The sequence below is a fragment of the Eurosta solidaginis genome, chromosome 1 (assembly GCF_040869045.1).
Source record: "Eurosta solidaginis isolate ZX-2024a chromosome 1, ASM4086904v1, whole genome shotgun sequence".
Taxonomy (NCBI): domain Eukaryota; kingdom Metazoa; phylum Arthropoda; class Insecta; order Diptera; family Tephritidae; genus Eurosta; species Eurosta solidaginis.
Window position 1 is genome coordinate 188189156 of NC_090319.1, and position 21205 is coordinate 188210360.

Consider the following 21205-nt stretch of genomic DNA (forward strand, 5'->3'; position numbering starts at 1 on the left):
GTGTATTGCACGAAAAGGAGCAATGTGGACGCTGTATGTAACCTGCGCGACCCTATCAAGGGTCTGTAAAACACTACCGCGGGGAGCAGAAAAAGTCAGTTGTGATATGTACATGTTGTATCATTGTATACTTTTATACAGGTCTGATCTCCTGTCCTTGGGATCGGCCCCATATTGGGAGAATCGCAAGTGCTGTGGTTTTACCTTAAATGCGAGCAGAGTCCACGTTTGAAGAAATTGACTATAAAGTATTCTCTTTGGAGCTATGCGGTCACATGAAGTCACGATTATTCCACCAGTCCCATTAGCTACAATACAGACAGGCTTAATACACAATAGCTTTATAGTCCTCAATTGTATGTAATATGAGCAATTACAGTGAAGAGTACGTGAAGACTTGAAAGTAGTAGCTACTATCATAGGACTGCCGCCGTCTGTATGGCTAAGGAATATGTGCTTTATTTGTTTGTGGGATACGCGTTATACGGGAGACCAATACAATAAAAAAGATTGGCCACTTCGAGGCGAATGTACCGTTGCAAAAGCAAAGGTCATAAATAGTCTTCTATAGCCACTTTATACAAAAACTAGTAGTAATAAAATAATTATCTCATTTATTAAAACCAGTGATTCCTAGAAAGCGTGTCTGAGGCAAATTCTTCTAAATATTCTTGGGCCAAAATTGAATCTGGGTCGTATTTAATTCGCATATGCACACACCATATATATACGTCTATATATAAAAATTAATTTGTGTGCGTTAGTACGTTCAAAGCTGAGAAACGGCTATACCGATTTTAATAAATTTTTCACTGTTATTTTCGATCTGATTCAGGGATCATTTACGGCAAAGTTTTTTTTTTATAAATCCTCAATTGAAAAAACGATTTGACAGATTTCAATAATTTTGACTTTCCTTTATTCAATCGGACTAAGTGTTTATTTATAACAAAAAAAAATTTTAATCCTCAATTTATCATTATTTTAGCTTATAGAATTGATGTAAGTATATGAGAGAAAGGGATAGAAGTCATAATGCGTTTGACTGTTTTAAGATTGCGGACAATACTTATGAAGATGGGAATGAAATGTTATCTGCGTATGTTGGGGGTTGTCAAATTGTTATGCTAATTGATTCGGGATGCAAATTTAATCTTTTGCGTGAATTTGACTAGGAGTATTTACGAAAATGTAACGCTGTTGTTTGGAATGTTCCTTCAGAATCAGATAAGCAATTTCGAGCGTATGCCGGCAGGGAGTTCTTGAAGATAAAAAGAGTCTTCGAAGATGTTATCGGCACTGATTCATTTTCAAATTTGATTGCAACTTTTTATGTAGTTGTGAATGGAAAGCAGTCTCTGCGTGGAAGAGAAACGGATAACAAGTTAAATGTTCTCAGATTAGGGGATTGTTTCGGTATAAGCGATTTTTTTCGGGGTAAATTCAGCTCCAGAAATATTTCAACGTGCGATGGATAATACTTTGGCCGGATGTGCGAACGTGTTTGATTATTTGGATGGAGAAGTAAGGGATTTGGATCTCAATAAAGAAAAGGGGAGGATATATGGGGATCAATGTCGTGGTGCGAAAGTAAGTGATATTGTAGTTGGCGATAAGGTGCTCGTGAAAAACACGGCTCAGGGCAACAAGCTAACTTTCAATTTCAATCCTGAGGAATATGAGGTAATCGAGAGGAAAGGCAGTGATGTTTTAGTGCATGGGCAGAATAAAACGCTTAGAAGGAACATTAGTCATTTGAGGAAATTTCCGAGCGATGATACCGAAGGAGATGGTTTTGCTGAAGGACGCGAAGCAGCTGCTTCTGGGAAAGCAGATGTTTCCGATGCTGCTAAACCACCATTAGTGCTGAAGCTTGAAAATATTGGAGCATGAAATAAAATAATATTTTGAAAAATTGTAATTGTTGAAAAAAATTTTATATGTGTTTGATATCTAGAATAGCAAAGATTGTTTGAGCGTTTAAATTAACTTTAAAAAACAATTTGTTTTTGGTCAATATCAGTGAGTATTATACTCCGCCTACCACACCGACAATAAAGGGTGTGTGAGTAGACATTTTCGCTGCTAATCAAAAGAAAAAATCTAATAAAAAAGAATATTTAACACAAAAAATCGACGAAGGTATATTTAAACAGACGGTGAACAGAATAAAGTAAAAATATATCACAAAGAACAGTGGAGATTAAATTTTAAAAACATATTAAAAAAGTCATTGCAGCAAAAACAAGATTCAATAGAAAAAACCAACAACAAAACGTTAAACTATCAAGTGACGAAAGCAGTGAAGAAGAAAATACAGCGAATGGCAATTTGGCGCTAAAAATCGAGAATCTAAATGTACAATTCATAGTGCCAAATAAAGCAATGAGAAAAATAAAAGAATCACAACAAAATATCAGTGCTCCTTTTGACAATCTAAGAAAGAAGATTGACAGATTAGTTGAAGAGAATAAATCAATAAAAAAAGAGTTGAGATAGCTCAAGATATGCAACGAAAATGTTAAAACGAAGATGAAGAAAATTGAAAGAGACATGTTAGCATTGAAACAAAAACAAAATATAAAAAACATTATAATAACAAATACGGCGAAAATAGAAAATATTAATTGGAAAGACGCCGTAATCAAAATAGCCGAACAAGTAAATGCAAATATAGCAAAAGATAATATAATAGACATATATCAAATAGAAAACAAAAAATTCAAGACGTATCCATTTATTGTTCAAATGAATAATGAAGAATTTAATATCAAATGTTCTGAGTTTCGAAAGAGAAAATAACTCACTGGAATTAATAAAATAATTCCAAACGCAAATATGCGTGGGAAAGACATCAATATACATCAACGTACGGAGAAAGAAATTGGCAGGCTTTTCAAAAGAGTAAAACAAGAAGCAAAAGTAAAAAACTATAAATATTTCTGAATGAAAGATGTAAAAATACTAGTGCGAAAGGATCATAACAGTGTTACCCCACCAATCGAATAAATGGAAGATTTAAAAAATTTAAACGAATAAATTACTATTAATAGTACGTTTGTTTATATTATTTCTTATTAAATGTTGATGACCAATTTTAATATATGTAATAATGGAATAATGCAAGTTAACATAAAGCTTAGTGTAAATAAACTTTTATTTTCTAATAGCGATGAACACATCAATATAATCTACCTTAACATTCAAAGTCTTAGAAATCAGTTAAATAACCTATAAATCCTTATTAAGGAGAATAGTAAAAATAAAGCAATTCATGATATAGCTGTCAGTGAAATATGGATATATGACAACGAGAATCCTTATTATAATTTAAAAGAATACAATTCCTATTTTTCGAACCGTATCTTAAATAGAACTAGCAGATGCTTAATTTACATACATATGTGCATAAAAGTAGTGCTTCAACTGTAGTAGCAACAACTGAATTTGAAGCAAGTAACTTTCTAGTAGTAAAACTAATAAAACTAGACATTAATATCGCGTGCATCTACAGACTTTGCTCTTCTGATGTTAGGGTTTTTGTAAATTACCTGGAAAATGAAATCTTAGGAATAAAAAACTTGATCATATTAAGAGACTTAAACATTAATATTTTAAACATGAGCAATGATGAGATAAATTATATTCAATCTGTTTATAAGTACTAACGGATATTTTTGTTTGAATAGTTTGACGAGTGATATGTATACTAGAAAAGGCGAATCCGGTGGAACAATTATTGACCATATACTTTCGTATAAAATAGATAAAAAATTTGTAATGTCTTTAGATGAAAACCCTATTTCATATCACAGACTAATTTCTCTAATTGTGTGTAAAAGTAAGGATAAATATACTATGCTGAATAAACCCGTCATTGAAATCTTTGTCTGCAATAAATCTGAAGAAACTGATTTGATAACCTCTTCCATAAACAACGCAACGCAAAAAGGATTTAATTTCACTAATAAAAAAGGGAAATAAAATTTACGAGTTCCAAATATACAAAATTAAAAGAAGAAATAAAATAAATTATTTACGTAGTCTTCGGCTAACACTCAAACACTGTATAGCGTGACTATTGTACCATCATATTTTCTAATAAAAGTGAATAACACGTGCTCTCGTTGTTTTTCTTCTCGCCTAAGTTATTCAGACATACAGTGTGCAATTAATACTACGCTGTCATAATGCCCCCTGGGGCTCCTTCTCTCGGGGATAACAGGTTTGCCCTGCTGTCCTCCAGCTCAAAACCTAAACGAAAAAAATCTGAACCTTTATTACGACAAACTTATTTACCTACACTGCTAAAAGACGATCCAAAATATGTCGTATTATATGCTAAGGACGAAAAAAAGCCTCTTACTAACCTCCCTTGCTTCGCCGTCCATAAAGTTATTGAAGCTATAAGCAAAGAAGTGAACACAATCTCGGAACTTCGTGATGGAAGCTTATTATTACTTGCCACAAATGCTAATATCTAAATTTAAACAAGATAAAGAAATTCAAAAAACGAAAACTTTAGAAAAGTGCAATATGCGCGAAGCAGTGAAAAAATACAACGACAAAACAGCAACTTCCAACAATCCCACATCCTTTTCCAATGTACTTAAGAGACCCCCTTCCGCTCTAGAAAATACAGTAAATAATAACAAAAATAAAACAAAGCCTGAAAACAAGAACTTATTAAAACATTATTCTGAACCTAATAAACAATCAACTTTAAACTTCAAACCAACTAACTTACCCACCTCTACTCACAAAAAACACTTTTCACACACTTTCTCAGAATTTTAACTTTACTCCATCCGCTATTTTCTCTTCTTCACAAACACTTCATAAACAATTAACATCAAGCAAACCTAAAGCTGCAGTTACCCACGAACGTACGTACAAAAGACGTGTCAGCTGACACGACCTATCTTATGAGTGTGCAATGTAAACGAAAACTCACCGACGTTCAACGGACGTACGTACGTAGCACGGAACGTAGAAATCGAAATAATTTATATTTGTTCCGTAAGAACGTATCAGCTGATCGCTCTCTCACTAGACAGAGTTGCCTAGTAAACTTTTGTGCGCTAATTTTTGACCGTTTGCAGTTTTCTGCAAAAAAACCTAATTAAAGTTCGAAAAATTGTGAAAATAATTCGAAATAATTATGTTAAAGTGCAGATCATAAATCTATATAAATAAAAATGAGTTTTGACATGTTTGTAAGCGAATCATTTTCGAACGGCTCTATGCATAAACTTCTTTCTACTGCTGTTTTCTTATGCTGTACTTGAGCTCGGTTCTAGAAAAAAAAAAAACAAATTGGTGTTGCCAGATGTCTGATTTTTTTTTTAATGATTGGCAACGGCTGAATTTCTTCAAAAAAAAAAAAAAATAAATAAATAAATTCTAAATGAATAGCCGAAACAATGGGGCTGCTATCTATCTTAGCGTACATTTTGTAGTATTAGACGTGGGTGCTACAAGTACTTTGCTTTATCTTCTATATAAATAAAAATTAGTTTTGACATGTTTGTAAGCGAATCACTTTCGAACGGCTCTACGCATAAATTTCGTTATACTGCTGTTTTCTTATACTCTACGTGAACTCGGTTAAAAAAAAAAATTTGTGTTGCCAGATGTCTGAATTTTTTTTTTAATGATTGGCAACGGCTGAATTTCTTAAAAAAAACATAAATAAATTCTAAATGAATAGCCGAAACAATGGGGTTACTATCTATCTTAGCGTACATTTTGTAGTATTAGCCGTGGTTGCTACAAGTACTTTGCCTTATAGTTAATAAAATCAAATTCTTCGAGGACAAAACTCAAATTTATAGGGTCAGTTCAATACCATCGTGTGGTTTTCTATCTGTATGGTTATTTTCAGCTTCTCTTAGGTCTAGGTTACGGGTTTTTTGCAATTCAAGTCCCATTGTACACGTGAAAGAACGAATTTTCGCAGTAATAGGCAGATGAATTATTGGTGAGAAGTTTTTCATGGCAGATCATATATATAACTTCTTCAAAATCGGAATTAGAAAATGTTCATTTATAAAAATAATAACTAATAGCCAGATAATTGCAAACACTAAATACATGGAAAGTATATGTTTGTCTGTATGTGTGTCGATCTGCTGTCACCTTACATATACCATTTACTTTCGGCATGTTATACATTTATGCGGCTTCAAAAAATAGCTATCTTGCAGCATACATTATTTTATCAAAATTGTAATTTACCAATTTAATTGTATAAAATATTTCACATTTGCGTCATATATTAAGTGAAACCATGTGTCACAATTAATTATTCCTGATGAGAAGCAGTGTTTTGGCTAAACTTTCACAAAAATGTTAATGTGCAAGTGATAAAATAGTTAAGTTGTGAATACTGCATTAAAATAAAGGATTTCTAGTGTTAAATTTAGCGAATTTCAAGTTACATTTTCCCTGTGGTGAATTTCCTACCGGTGATTTGATGTATTAGTGTTTCGCACTATTCGGTCAAATCAAAAAAAGCCATTGGTTTTCTGTAAGAGTGGTTAATAAAATATTTTTGATACTATTTAGCTCTTTACTGTTCTGTGAGTTCGCACTTCCTTATAATTTTTTCTACTCCAATCACACGCAAATATGCGTGGGAAAGACATCAATATACATCAACGTACGGAGAAAGAAATTGGCAGACTTTTCAAAAGAGTAAAACAAGAAGCAAAAGTAAAAAACTATAAATGTTTCTGAATGAAAGATGTAAAAATACTAGTGTGAAAGGATCATAACAGTGTTACCCCACCAATCGAAGAAATGGAAGAGTTAAAAAATTTAAACGAATAAATTACTATTAATAGTACTTTTGTTTATATTAGTTTTTATTAAATGTTTATGACCAATTTTAATATATGTAATAATGAAATAATGCAAGTTAACATAAAGCTTAGTGTAAATAAACTTTTATTTTCTAATAGCGATGAACACATCAATATAATCTACCTTAACATTCAAAGTCTTAGAAATCAGTTAAATAACCTATAAATCCTTATTAAGGAGAATAGTAAAAATAAAGCAATTCATGTTATAGCTGTCAGTGAAATATGGATATATGACAACGAGAATCCTTATTATAATTTAAAAGAATATAATTCCTATTTTTCGAACCGTATCTTAAATAGAACTAGCGGATGCATAAAAGTAGTGCTTCAACTTTAGTAGCAACAACTGAATTTGAAGCAAGTAACTTTCTAGTAGTCAAACTAATAAAACTAGACATTAATATCGCGTGCATCTACCGACTTTGCTCTTCTGATGTTAGGCTTTTGTAAATTACCTGGAAAATGAAATCTTTGGAATAAAAAACTTAATAATATTAGGAGACTTAAACATTAATATTTTAAACATGAGCAATGATGACATAAATTATATTCAATCTGTTTATAAGTGCTAACGAATATTTTTGTTTTAATAGTTTGACGATTGATATGTATACTAGAAAAGGCGAATCCGGTGGAACAATTATTGACCATATACTTTCGTATAAAATAGATAAAAACTTTGTAATGTCTTTAGATGAAAACCCTATTTCAGTTCACAGACTAATTTCTGTAATTGTGTGTAAAAGTAAGAATAAATATACTATGCTGAATAAACCCGTCATTGAAATGTTTGTCTGCAATAAATCTGAAGAAACTGATTTGATAACCTCTTCCATAAACAACGCAACTTTTTCAAATTTTTATAACTGTTTTTGCGAAAAGACAACCACACACAAGAACCATTCAAAAATCAAACAATTATAAAAAATCGTGGATGAACAAGGATTTAATTTGACTAATAAAAAAGAGAAATAAAATTTACAAATTAAAAACAAAAATGGACTAATAATCTATTTTTCGAAAACGAGTTCCAAATATACAAAATTAAAATAAGAAATAAAATAAATTATTCACGTAGTCTTCGGCTAACACTCAAAGCGAACGGTTGTCTGTATGGCGTAACTATTGTACCATCATATTTTCTTATAAAAGTGAATAACACGTGCTCTCGTTGTTTTTCTTCTCGCTTAAGTTATTCAGACCTACAGTGTGTAATTAATACTAAGCTGTCATAATGCCCCCTGGGGCTCCTACTCTCGGGGATAACAGGTTTGCCCTGCTGTCCTCCAGCTCAAAACCTAAACGAAAAAAATCTGAACCTTCATTACGACAAACTTATTTACCTACACTGCTAAAAGACGGATCCAAAATATGTCGTATTATATGCTCCCTTGCTTCGCCGTCCATAAAGGTATTGAAGCTTTAAGCAAAGAAGTGAACACAATCTCGGAACTTCGTGATGGAAGCTTATTATTACTGCCAAAAATGCTAATATCTAAATTTAAACAAGCTAAAGAAATTCTAAAAACAAAAACTTTAGAAAAGTGCAATATGCGCGAAGCAGTGAAAAAATACAACGACAAAACAGCAACTTCCAACAATCCCACATCCTTTTCCAATGTACTTAAGAGACCCCCTTCCGCTCTAGAAAATATAGTAAATAATAACAAAAATAAAACAAAGCCTGAAAACAAAAACTTATTAAAACATTATTCTGCACCTCATAAACAATCAACTTTAATTTTCAAACCAACTAACTTACCCACCTTTACTCACAAAAAACACTCTGTCTCTCTTTCTCAGAATTTTAACTTTACTCCATCCGCTATTTTCTCTTCTTCACAAACACTTCATAAACAATTAACATCAAGCAAACCTAAAGCTACAGTTACCCACGAACGTACGTACAAAAGACGTGTCAGCTGGCACGACCTATCTTATGAGTGTGCAATGTAAACGAAAACTCACCGACGTTCAACGGACGTACGTACGTAGCACGGAACGTAGAAATGGAAACAATTTAGATTTTTTCCGTAAGAACGTATCAGCTGATCGCTCTCTCACTAGACAGAGTTGCCTAGTAAACTTTTGTCCGCTAATTTTTGACCGTTTGCAGTTTTCTGCAAAAAAACGTAACTAAAGTTTGAAAAATTGTGAAAATAATTCGAAATAATTATGTAAAAGTGCAGATCATAAATCTATATAAATAAAAATGAGTTTTGACATGTTTGTAAGCGAATCATTTTCGAACGGCTCTACGTATAACCTTCGTTCTGCTGCTGTTTTCTTATGCTGTACCTGAGCTCGGTTCTAGAAAAAAAAAACAAATTGGTGTTGCCAGATGTCTGATTTTTTTTTTAATGATTGGCAACGGCTGAATTTCTTCAAAAAAAAAAACATAAATAAATTCTAAATGAATAGCCGAAACAATGGGGTTGTTATCTATCTTAGCGTACATTTTGTAGTATTAGACGTGGGTGCTACAAGTGCTTTTCTTTATCTTCTATATAAATAAAAATGAGTTTTGACATGTTTGTAAGCGAATCACTTTCGAACGGCTCTACGCATAAATTTCGTTATACTGCTGTTTTCTTATGCTCTACGTGAACTCGGTTAAAAAAAAAACTTGTGTTGCCAGATGTCTGAATTTTTTTTTTAATGATTGGCAACGGCTGAATTTCTTAAAAAAAAACATAAATGAATTCTAAATGAATATCCGAAACAATGGGGTTGTTATCTATCTTAGCGTACATTTTGTAGTATTAGCCGTGGTTGCTACAAGTACTTTGCGTTATAGTTAATAAAATCAAATTCTTCGAGGACAAAACTCAAATTTATAGGGTCAGTTCAATACCATCGTGTGTTTTTCTATCTGTATGTTTATTTTCAGCTTCTATTTAAAGGTCTAGGTTACGGGTTTTTTGCAATTCGAGTCCCATTGTACACGTGAAAGAACGAATTTTCACAGTAATAGGCAGATGAATTATAGGTGAGAAGCTTTTTCATGGCAGATCATATATATAACTTCTTCAAAATCGGAATTAGAAAATGTTCATTTATAAAAATAATAACTAATAGCCAGATAATTGCAAACACTAAATACATGGAAAGTATATGTTTGTCTGTATGTATGTCGATCTGCTGTCACCTTACATATACCATATACTTTCGGCATGTTATACATTTATGCGGCTTCAAAAAATAGCTATCTTGCAGCATACATTATTTTATCAAAATTGTAATTTACCAATTTAATTGTATAAAATATTTCACATTTGCGTCATATATTAAGTGTAACCATGTGCCACAATTAATTATTCCTGATGAGAAGCAGTGTTTTGGCTAAACTTTCACAAAAATGTTAATGTGCAAGTGATAAAATAGTTAAGTTGTGAATACTGCATTAAAATAAAAGAGTTCTAGTGTTAAATTTAGCGAATTTCAAGTGACATTTTCCCTGTGGTGAATTTCCTACCGGTGATTTGATGTATTAATGTTTCGCACTATTCGGTCAAATCAAAAAACGCCATTGGTTTTCTGTAAGAGTGGTTAATAAAATACAATGAACAAGGATTTAATTTCACTAATAAAAAAGAGAAATAAAATTTCTCAGGGAACTTGGGGGTGGGGAGGGAGGGATGGCCTGAAGGTTTAATGTGGCCATATAAATCGTTCCCGAGATGGTCGGGCCAGCACCTTAATGGTGCTGTTACCGGAGCGTATCGGATCTGTATCCGACAAAGGACCATCACATCGATAACACTCCCCAAAGCCTTCGGGGAGTAACCTAATCGCTACAACAACAACAACAACAACAGAAATAAAATTTACAAATTAAAAAAAAATGTACTAATAATCTATTTTTCGAAAACGAGTTCCAAATATACAAAATTAAAATAAGAAATAAAATAAATTATTTACGTAGTCTTCGGCTAACACTCAAAGCGAACGGTTGTCTGTATAGCGTGACTATTGTACCATCATATTTTCTTATAAAAGTGAATAACACGTGCTCTCGTTGTTTTTCTTCTCGCCTAAGTTATTCAGACCTAAAGTGTGTAATTAATACTAAGCTGTCATAATGCCCCCTGGGGCTCCTACTCTCGGGGATAACAGGTTTGCCCTGCTGTCCTCCAGCTCAAAACCTAAACGAAAAAAATCTGAACCTTTATTACGACAAACTTATTTACCTACACTGCTAAAAGACGATCCAAAATATGTCGTATTATATGCTAAGGACGAAAAAAAGCCTCTTACTAACCTCCCTTGCTTCGCCGTCCATAAAGTTATTGAAGCTATAAGCAAAGAAGTGAACACAATCTCGGAACTTCGTGATGGAAGCTTATTATTACTTGCCAAAAATGCTAATATCTAAATTTAAACAAGCTAAAGAAATTCTAAAAACGAAAACTTTAGAAAAGTGCAATATGCGCGAAGCAGTGAAAAAATACAACGACAAAACAGCAACTTCCAACAATCCCACATCCTTTTCCAATGTACTTAAGAGACCTCCTTCCGCTCTAGAAAATACAGTAAATAATAACAAAAATAAAACAAAGCCTGAAAACAACAACTTATTAAAACATTATTCTGAACCTAATAAACAATCAACTTTAAACTTCAAACCAACTAACTTACCCACCTCTACTCACAAAAAACACTCTGTCTCTCTTTCTCAGAATTTTAACTTTACTCCATCCGCTATTTTCTCTTCTTCACATACACTTCATAAACAATTAACATCAAGCAAACCTAAAGCTGCAGTTACCCACGAACGTACGTACAAAAGACGTGTAAGCGACACGACCTATCTTATGAGTGTGCAATGTAAACGAAAACTCACCGACGTCCAACGAACGTACATACGTAGCACGGAACGTAGAAATCGAAACAATTTAGATTTTTTCCGTAAGAACGTATCAGCTGATCGCTCTCTCACTAGACAGAGTTGCCTAGTAAACTTTTGTGCGCTAATTTTTGACCGTTTGCAGTTTTCTGCAAAAACACTTAATTAAAGTTTGAAAAATTGTGAAACTAATTCGAAATAATTATGTAAAAGTGCAGATCATAAATCTATATAAATAAAGATGAGTTTTGACATGTTTGTAAGCGAATCATTTTCGAACGGCTCTACGCATAAATTTCGTTCTGCTGCTGTTTTCTTATGCTCTACGTGAACTCGGTTAAAAAAAAAAATTTGTGTTGCCAGATGTCTGAATTTTTTTTTTAATGATTGGCAACGGCTGAATTTCTTAAAAAAAAACATAAATAAATTCTAAATGAATAGCGGAAACAATGGGGTTGCTATCTATCTTAGCGTACATTTTGTAGTATTAGACGTGGTCGCTACAAGTACTTTGCTTTATCTTCTATATAAATAAAAATGAGTTTTGACATGTTTGTAAGCGAATCACTTTCGAACGGCTCTACGCATAAATTTCGTTATACTGCTGTTTTCTTATGCTCTACGTGAACTCGGTTAAAAAAAAAATTTGTGTTGCCAGATGTCTGAATTTTTTTTTTAATGATTGGCAACGGCAGAATTTCTTAAAAAAAACATAAATAAATTCTAAATGAATAGCCGAAACAATGGGGTTGCTATCTATCTTAGCGTACATTTTGTAGTATTAGCCGTGGTTGCTACAAGTACTTTGCCTTATAGTTAATAAAATCAAATTCTTCGAGGACAAAACTCAAATTTATAGGGTCAGTTCAATACCATCGTGTGTTTTTCTATCTGTATGGTTATTTTCAGCTTCTATTTAAAGGTCTAGGTTACGGGTTTTTTGCAATTCGAGTCCCATTGTACACGTGAAAGAACGAATTTTCACAGTAATAGGCAGATGAATTATTGGTGAGAAGCTTTTTCATGGCAGATCATATATATAACTTCTTCAAAATCGGAATTAGAAAATGTTCATTTATAAAAATAATAACTAATAGCCAGATAATTGCAAACACTAAATACATGGAAAGTATATGTTTGTCTGTATGTATGCCGATCTGCTCTCACCTTACATATACTTTCGGCATGTTATACATTTATGCGGCTTCAAAAAATAGCTATCTTGCAGCATACATTATTTTATCAAAATTGTAATTTACCAATTTAATTGTATAAAATATTTCACATTTGCGTCATATATTAAGTGAAACCATGTGCCACAATTAATTATTCCTGATGAGAAGCAGTGTTTTGGCTAAACTTTCACAAAAATGTTAATGTGCAAGTGATAAAATAGTTAAGTTGTGAATACTGCATTAAAATAAAAGAGTTCTAGTGTTAAATTTAGCGAATTTCAAGTTACATTTTCCCTGTGGTGAATTTCCTACCGGTGATTTGATGTATTAGTGTTTCGCACTATTCGGTCAAATCAAAAAACGCCATTGGTTTTCTGTAAGAGTGGATAATAAAATATTTTTGATACTATTTAGCTCTTTACTGTTCTGTGAGTTCGCACTTCCTTATAATTTTTTATACTCCAATCATACGCAAATATGCGTGGGAGAGACATCAATATACATCAACGTACGGAGAAAGAAATTGGCTGGCTTTTCAAAAGAGTAAAACAAGAAGCAAAAGTAAAAAACTATAAATATTTCTGAATGAAAGCTGTAAAAATACTAGTGCGAAAAGATCATAACAGTGTTACCCCACCAATCGAAGAAATGGAAGATTTACAAAATTTAAACGAATAAATTACTATTAATAGTACGTTTACTTATATTAGTTCTTATTAAATGTTGATGACCAATTTTAATATATGTAATAATGAAATAATGCAAGTTAACATAAAGCTTAGTGTATTTAGCTCTTTAGTGTTCTGTGAGTTCGCACTTCCTTATAATTTTTTATACTTCAATCATATTTTCAAATGAGTTAAAATTCCTCCAAAAATTACGTTGTAAATATATGACAACTTAGATGCAAAAGATTACTTTTGCTCACCTTGATTGTCATTCGTCCCACTGTGCTGTATGATTTTTCCAAAAACTCAAAAGAACAAAGTAGCCATGTTTGATACCGTTATTCATTCTTGAAATGAAATTTTTAGTATACCAATAATTTAAATGAACTTAGCAAGCCGTTGCGATAAGTATGTGTTTTTATTTTCGCATTTTAAGTTATTTGGTTGTTTCGAAAGTGTCTACTTTAATAAATTGGTGCAATTTCAAAGGAAAAACTATTATAAGGATTATTGGTGTTTGTCTTTAGTGTTAAAGTGTCTGTTAAAGTGTACACCCATACTTAATTGAATACGAACGACGTGTTCGAATCGGGCGGCGCAGTCGTAATGCCACTAATCAGGCAAATTATCGGGAAATTCAAAGTGCTAATTACCATATATATCAAAGAAATTTGACGCAACAGAGAAGGAATAGAAATAGGGTGGTGTCAGCTAATAATAGCTCCATTCGTAACGAAAACAATCGACGCAGACAAACTTACGTTTCATCAAATCTGCACCGTCCCGCGTTTCACTACGACCCTGCAGCTAATTATATTGCGCAAAGGTCCATAAGTATTGGGTCAATGAGCGTGGTTTGTTCACATTGCAATGCAATGAAATTTTTAGGTGAAACGGAGGGATTATGTTGTGCAGCTGGAAAAATTAAATTGCCGGCACCGACTCCTCCACCTGAACCCCTGCATTCATTGGTATCAGGAATTGGAAGTGATTCGAAACATTTCTTGAAAAATATCTAGGCTTATAACAATTGCTTTCAAATGACTTCATTTGGTGCTACGCAAATAATAAAAGACAATTTCAATTCAACGTTTAAGGTAATTGTTTAAAAGTGGTACTTTGAAATTTAAAATAACCAGAGAGTGTGAGTAATTTATTGCGAAAAACTTTGAATTAAAAATGGCTCATCAAGCAAATATTCTATAGTCATTAACCCGTCTGCTTAGAGTGTGAACCTGCTAAGTACCATTTTTGTCAAAAAGCAGTAGATACCGTATCACCCAGAAAAAACAGTAAGATAATGTAGTGGCCATTATCAAAATAGGTATGAAGTTTACTTCGTATGATTTTAATGAAAAATTATAGTAGTTTTTTACTTGCAATGTAAAATTTTTTTATGGTGCTTAGCAGGTTTACACTACAATCCAACGAAATATACTAATTTCCCTTTTTTGTTCTGTTTTCTTTGAAAACTGCTGAAAACCGAATCTGATACCTTTTTGTACGTCTTTTTTTTTATAAAATTCAACCAGTAATATTTACTCATGAGATTTTAATTTCCTCATTAAAATTCTTTAAAAAATCTTATGCTGCTTTTAATAATAATACAAAACAACAAATGTTATTAACGTACTAAAATAAAACTATTACAGTTACGGCCCCTGCAACTTAAACTCCATATAGGACAATACGTATCTACTTTATAATAGGCGTGTATTATTTAAGGGCATATACATCTGCGAACAGAACCATTGCAGTGGCAATATTTATCAACTTTTGAACTAAATACTTCCGAAATTCTAAGAAAAAATTTATTTGAAGTTTTTAAATGAAAACATTTCCGAAAAAATTGGAAAATTTCAAAAAATTCTAAACAGTCAGAAGTTTTCGTAAAATTTAATCGAACTTTTGAATTCTTGCGAAAACATTTTTGAAATTGTTTTGCATAGTTTCAGTTACAAAATTCAAAGAGGTTTTTTCTGAAAAATATAGGAAATAAGAAAAGCGGTATTTAATTGATGAATATTGATCAAAATTGCCACAGCTATTTTTTTGCTCGGAGGTGTGCCTCTTCGTTCGCCAAACAAAAAATTGGCCATCGGCGCTTTTCAGTGGTGTATATTTTTCGATTCTGGCGAATCACGCGAATAGCACGCCATGTAGTGGGGTATATTTTGCGATTGTGGTGAATCACGCTATAGCGAGAGCGTTGATTGCGGAAACTATTACTGGAGATGATGGATATCTATTGTATCGTCTTCGATCTACTGAGGATAATGGAAAATCGGCTATTGTTAAAATTAATGGTCGCAATGTTGAAGTTGACAATCGATGGGTGGTGCCTTACTGTCTAAGACATTTAATGCTCACATAAATGTAGAATACGGCAATTCAGTAAAATCCATAAAATAAATATGCAAATATGTAACAAAAGGAAGTGATATGGCGGTGGTGTATGTTGCCGATGCAAATACGAACGATGAAATAACGCAGTATAAATTGGGAAGGTATATTAGCAGCAATGAAGTGATGTGGCGAATTTTGTCCTTCACGTTCACGTTTTGTCCTTGTCGTTCACTTAGCCGTACACCTCCAAAACGAACAACGGGTATATTTCACAACAGATAACGCAATCCAAATCTCTGAACGTCCACCATCTTCAACATTGACACGTTTTTTCAGAACCTGCCGAGACAACGCATTTGCGAGAACTCTTCTTTACGTTGAAATGCCACGATATTATACTTATTATATATTAGTCATCAAAGCAATTTCAACGACGTCAACAGAGGACACCAGTTGTGGACCATCCTGGTGTTTTTTCGACAGATTCATTAGGACGAATTTATACTGTCCATCCAAATAGCGATGAATGCTTTTACTTGCGCCTGTTATTAATTAATGTTCGCGAAACGAGATCGTTTAGGTCGTTAAGGACAGTCAATGGGGAGGTTTGCGCTACATATCGAGCAGCATGTCAAAAATTGCAATTGCTGGAAGATGACATGCATTGGGAATATACACTCACTGATGCAGTACATTCGTCTCACCCGCATCAAATGCGCTCATTATTTTCAATCATAATATCGACATGTTTTCCTTCAAATCCCATGAATTTATGGGAAAAATTTAAAGACCATATGGCTGAAGATATTTTGCATCGTATACGACAAGCTTCTTCAAATCCGAATATAGAAATTAATGCAGAAATGCATAATCAAGCATTGGTGATGGTCGAAGATACGTATGTGCTTCAAGCTGGCCTGTATGGGTCTCCTCTCAGTGTTTCTAAAATGGATTGAATCATACCTACCTCATACCATTTATCTAACTTGCCCCTTATAAGGGTTAGTGAAATAAAATATATGGGAGTAACTTTTGCCTCCAAATTTACTTTCGCAAACCATATCAACCGTTGCATCTCGAAATAGTATGCCATGCTTGCATTTCTTAGGCGTCATAGCTCGGAGTTCTCTGACCCTTACATGCTAAAGCTTTTGTATACAGCGTTTGTGCGCTCTAAACTTGAGTATGCCTGTTTCATTTGGTCGCCGTATTATCAGTGCCACATTACAAGAATTGAGCGCATCCAGAAAGTATTCGTATATTTTGCTTTGCGCAACTTACGCTTCTCTGAACCTATTCCGACTTATGAAGCTAGATGCGTATTGATTAATGTAAAGTCACTGCAGAACAGGAGACTAATTTTCTCGCTGTCGTTTATTTTTGACGTTTTTCGTGGTGAGACTGGCTGCCCAATGCTCCTTGAGAGGATTTTCCTCTCCTGACAGAGCACTTAGAAACTCTAAATTCTTCAATATTCGTATTTTCAAAGCTCTTTATGCAATCAATGCTCCAATTACTAGAACCTTGATTGAGTTTATTAGAATTTTAAATTATTTGGAAATAGATTTTTCTTACTCAAAAGAGCGCTTTTTAAATACAATAAACCCTTTTTATAAGTAAGCCATTTATTTATACTAATAATTTGCCTACTGTTACCAGATATTTCTACTTAGCCTGTAAGATTTTGTATTCTAATTGGCTTAATAAATAAATACTAAATACTAAATAATGGTCAATAAATCATTGTCGGAACTAGGTACGATTCCGCCGATTCGTCCTATTAATGTCGCATTTAATCCAGAGGTACAGCATGAACAGTACTATAATCTAAACGATTTGAAGAATAATTTACAAAAAAAATTTACCAAAACTCAATCAGCAACAGAAACAAGTTTATGACACAATTACTGGTGCAGTAAACAGCGAAAGTGAAGGTATTTATTTTATTGATGCACCTGGAGGAACAGGAAAAACCTTCGTGTTATCTCTTATTTTGGCAAAAATACGATGGGAAGATGGGCTTGCGTTAGCTCTTGCTTCGTCGGGAATCGCTGCCACATTATTGGATGGCGGACAAACTGCACACAGTGCTTTAAAATTGCCATTGAATGTCCAGATGCATGAAAGCCCTACATGCAACATATCCAGGAATTGTGGAATGGCAAAAGTTCTGCAGCAATGTAAAATCATCATTTGGGATGAGTGCACAATGGCGCATAAAAAATCCTTGGAAGCATTGAACAGAACTTTAAAAGATCTTCGCCAACATGAAAATATTTTTGGTGGCGCCTTAGTACTACTGGCCGGTGACTTTCGCCAGACACTTCCTGTCCTTCCAAGAGCAACGGCTGCCGATGAAATTAACGCTTGTTTAAAGTCTTCCGAATTGTGGCGATATGTAAGAACTCTAAAATTGACGTTAAATATGCGCGTCGAGATGCAAAAAGATAAAAACCGCAAAAGTATTTTCGAAGCAGTTAATGGACATAGGTAACGGAAATTACCTGCAAATATTACAAGTGGACTTATCACGTTGCCCAAAAAAATTTTGCTGTTTTACTGCATCGAAAGAGGTGTTTCCAAACATAGCACTCAACTACAAAAATCACGATTGCCTGAGTGACGGTGCGATACTTGCTGCCAAAAACAAAGACGTGAATGAACTTAATGCTGCTATTCAAGGTACAATACAAGGTAAAGTTATTTCCTACAAATCGGTAGATGTAGTAATGAACCAGGATTAAGCCGTCAACTATCCAAACGAGTTTTTAAATTCCATCGACTTGCCGGGGATTCCACCCCATAATCTGCAGTTAAAGGTTGGTTCAGTTATAATGATCCGAAATATTAATAAACCACGACTTTGCAACGGCACCAGATTATCCGTTAAGAAACTAATGGGAAATGTCATTGAAGCAACAATTCTGCAGGGTAAATATAAAGGCGAAGATGTATTAATACCCCGAATACCCATGACGCCAAATGATGTTCCCTTTGATTATAAAAGAATTCAGTTTCCGGTACGTCTTGCATTTGTAATGAAAATTAATAAGTCCTAGGGTCAGTCCCTTAAAGTTTGCGGAATCAATTTCGAATATCCATGTTTCGCACACGGCCAAATTTATGTCGCTTGCTCACGAGTTGGCATACCATCCAGTTTATTTCTTTACGCAGAAAAAGCTCAAACGAAAAACGTTGTCTATCATCACGTGCTGAACTAATTCAATCAATTTGCTCAATTTTGATCTGAGTAAGTATGACAAAAAATTAATATCTTATAGTAATAGTTACGAAATTTTTTTCAAATTAATCAAATTCATAGAAATTTGCATATGGTTTAATAAAACTATGCAATTGCATTAAATAACATCAAATCGTGAGCTACCTCCTTAAATTACCTTAACATGAATCAAAAACAAAGCCTCAGGACTCTACCACTAGAGTGACCAGTACGCCGGTTGAGATTGTCTTAAAAGAACTCAAAAAGTCTTTCTCTGAAGCAAATAAGTGTTCATCGTGCGAAAATAAAAACCATCACATGTAAATATTATACATTTTATCGGTATAATTATAATTTCTACTGTTACAAATTTATAAAGATTTTCATTAAGACTTATGGTAACCTCACAGGCAGAGTTAACGCATGAATTTTCTGTATACGGTTTTCTATGAAACGTGGCAGTACTATTTGCACTTGGCTGTGAATTCCCTTATAGGAAAAAATTTTGTTACTGGGGAACAGGGACCGGATCATGAATTGAGATAGGTGAAATATACACAAATGAGGGAAAGTAAAATTCCAGGCAGGACAACGTCTGCCGGGTCTGCTATTATTTTATATATTTATACTTATTTAATATTAATTCCAGCCATTCACAACATCAAAAATGAAATGGAAAAAGTTGATGTTTCCATAAGCATGCATTCAAACAGGTTCAGGGCAACATTTTTTTCGTTGCTACTACGGGCATAAATTTCGCTCAAATGTGTGTACGCACGGCATACGTATAGGTACGTTACACAGGTCGGTGGGTAACTGCAGCTTAACGCCGATAAGTCTACTCTTATGAACTATGATATTTCAACTCAAGACTTTGACAATAACTTAGCAAATATTCTCTCTCGTTACAATATCTCAATTATTTCTCATCTCCCTTTAACTACTTCTCCCAGTTCTCTAACCTCTACTCAAGTTAGCTCCCTCCCTTCACTTGCCCATATCTCGTCGTCACACAAGACATGTATGGACGTAACCAACTCCTAATAAATATCAACAAAACTTCCCCAACAACAACTTCCCTTTATATACATTTCAATATGTTTGTTCTACTAAAGTGGAACATTAATGGTTACTATAATAATTACATCGGTTTGGAAATTCTTATCAAATCTTTACAACCAATCAATTATTCGTCTCAAAGAAACCCACATTGCATTCAATAACACACCCTACGCCCCTTCGAACTATATGGCCTACTTCCACAATTTACATCACAACACTTCAAACTAACAGGGTATCGCTATTATGATCAAGAAAAACATACCACATAAATGCTACCCGCATCAATAAATATCTTCCTTAGCAATAGAAATCCTATCCCCAAGCAAAATAAAAGTCGTATGCGCATACTCACCACCTGACCAACCTTTTACGCAATCTGACTTCAATAATCTCTTTCAAACAACTCCATATCCATATGTCTTAGTAGATGCCTTCAATGCTTGGTGTCCTCTTTGGAGCTCTAGCTCTACTAATGCCCGAGGTAGAGTAATTGAAGACTCGATCCTTGCATCCAACTCATTTATCTTAAACGATGGTTCCCTTACCCACTTTTCCACACATAAAACCTTTACCCTCATTGACTTAATCCTTTTTGCTATCCCACTATCTACTAAATGTACTTGGAATTTAATAGATGATCTGCATGACGGTGATAACTTCGCCGTCCTCACAAAAATCCATGTAAACGGCCCCACAATCCTACTCCGACCAAAACTGAAGTTCAAAGCAGACTCAGCAGATTGGATGAAATTCCGAAACTTTTGCGAAGTTGGTAATAATGCTGACCAATTTTCTGCCAACATTAATTCAGAGGGCTCGCGCATGCAAACAATTATAAGAGCCGCCGCTAATTTATCCATACCACAAACGGCCAACAAGCCTACAAAAACTGCTCCATTGTGGTGGAATGCTGAACTCGCAACCCTCAGACAAGTAAAGCAAAACGCCTGGCACGAGTATAAGCGGTCCGGTCTTCCTCCAACCTGCTTTAGTACAAAAAGGCAAATGCAAATTTCCAACGG

The 21205-nt window shown here is 33.8% G+C and overlaps 1 protein-coding gene across 4 annotated transcripts in view; it reads right to left on the minus strand.

The window, feature by feature from the left end:
- LOC137236957 (protein anoxia up-regulated-like) overlaps positions 1–21205 on the minus strand; it is a 1647042-nt gene that overhangs the window by 1342407 nt on the left and 283430 nt on the right. The window lies entirely within an intron of this gene.